General features: G+C 41.2%; 1 long non-coding RNA gene across 1 annotated transcript in view; it reads right to left on the bottom strand.

Annotated features, from left to right (window-relative positions):
* Positions 1–499: 499 nt before the first annotated feature.
* Positions 500–1,751, bottom strand: part of LOC118478583 — an 8,925-nt gene continuing 7,673 nt past the window's right edge. The window contains exon 3 of the long non-coding RNA XR_004859153.1: positions 500–575. This is a non-coding gene — a long non-coding RNA (uncharacterized LOC118478583). The remainder of the gene's footprint in view (positions 576–1,751) is intronic.

Below are 1,751 nucleotides of genomic sequence, written 5' to 3'. Positions count from 1 at the left end.
TCTGCTTGTCGTTCTGTCTCTCTGTCTCTCTCTCTCTCTCTTTCTGCAAATCAGGTTGTATCTCTCTCACTCTCTCTCTCTTTCTCTCTCTCTCTCTCTCTCTCTCTCTCTCTCTCTCTGTCTCTCTCTCTCTCGGCTCGGAGCCAACAAAATACAGTCAGGGACGACAAAATGTTGATGTCCACAAGTTAGACCATTAAGATCTACAGATAACCACAAGAAGCAATACTTTTTGCTACTTAAAAGTGATTAGAACAAGAAAGGTCTAAAAGCTATTGCAGTATTTAAGTTGATAAGCGTAAAGGGTACGAGGGAAAAACAAGAAATGTCACTTTTAGCGAAATTAAATTTAATGCTTTTGCTTGGCAGCTCGGATATTTCCATAGAAAAGCTAATTTTTCCAAATCTGATATAAGGTTTTAGCCTTGGATACTTAGATGGAACGGAAGAGGTGCGTAAACACTTTCCATTCAACTTTACAACTCAAATTAGCCCATACCTGGCATGTGTTTTCCTCTTGAACCATTCATGCTTTTGTCGCTTTCTTTCTACCAACTTTTTAGTACACCGCAGCCCTAGCAAAAAAAAATGAAGGGTACATTTAATTTAATATTTAGTATTTTACATTAGAAAACACAGTTGTTCATGATTCTGTTAAAGAATATGACTCAGCAACTGGAATTAATATGTTTGTTTTCTTTGTCTAAATCAGATATCAGAACAACTAGAGATAGGTAGTTCAAAAATCATACAGCTTGGCGTAGTAAGAAAAGTGAGGGTAGAAAATCGCCAACAAGCTGTTCAATTCTACTATGCTCAGAAAGCAACAGGTTTGTTTGTTTTTTCAGATGAGAGGGAAAAAATATATTATCATTTTTTAAAACAAATATTCCAGCATTTTGTATGTCTTTTGCTTTGTTCAACATCTAGAATTATGATTGAATCTAGACAAAATATTTACAGAAGGGGGAGGTTGGAGGGGGGGGGGGGCTCACGTCGCATAGAGGCTAAGGTGTTCGCCTCTCTTTCAATAGATCCCGGGTTCTAATCCGGATTGCAACGGACATTTTTCTTCTCTAAAATTGTCTCATTCCAACTTCTTGTTTGCTTTCTAGCATGCTCTGTCGTCTGCTTTTGTCTCCACTTCCTTCCCCCACCCCTTCACCTCCTTTGCCCCTCCCGTGGGCTCGTGACTCTTTGTGCAGCGTTTCTACTGCTACACTCTGGCTCCTTCTTATTACTGTCTTTCAGCCACACCTCTGATCTTGGTAGGAAGATCTACACCTAGCCTTCTCGACCTAAAGCGAAAAATCTCGGAGGTCCTGTGTGCACGCTGCGCACGTTAAAGATCCTTTTGTGGTTCAAAAATCGATAAGAGTAGGCGTCGGCCGCCACTCAGGCAAATTCAAAATTTCCTACCAACTGAAAAGAATGTTTAATGTTTCCCTCGTGCTCATATGACCTTATGCAGTTGCGAGCGCCGTATAACACTAACCAAAAAAAAAAAGAAAGCCTGCTTTGAAAATCACGGTATCTGTGGTACGCTTACTGAAAAGGAAATCTCAGTTGGATGTTTTGATTGGTCTGGTCGAAGTTCAATGGAAAGTCTAAATTGGGCGCATACGTGCTCTCAAACGACTTGGTGTCTTTTCGTTCTGAGAACTCAAGTGTTCACGAATCGACATAGCATCACCCTCACTGTCGTTCCACCCCCTCCCCCGCCCCCATTCTCTCCCACTCTACCTCTCCCC

Source organism: Aplysia californica, unplaced genomic scaffold, assembly GCF_000002075.1.
Source record: "Aplysia californica isolate F4 #8 unplaced genomic scaffold, AplCal3.0 scaffold00697, whole genome shotgun sequence".
NCBI lineage: Eukaryota > Metazoa > Mollusca > Gastropoda > Aplysiida > Aplysiidae > Aplysia > Aplysia californica.
Note: the sequence above shows the minus strand (reverse complement) of the source record. Positions and strands in the feature narration are given on the sequence as shown.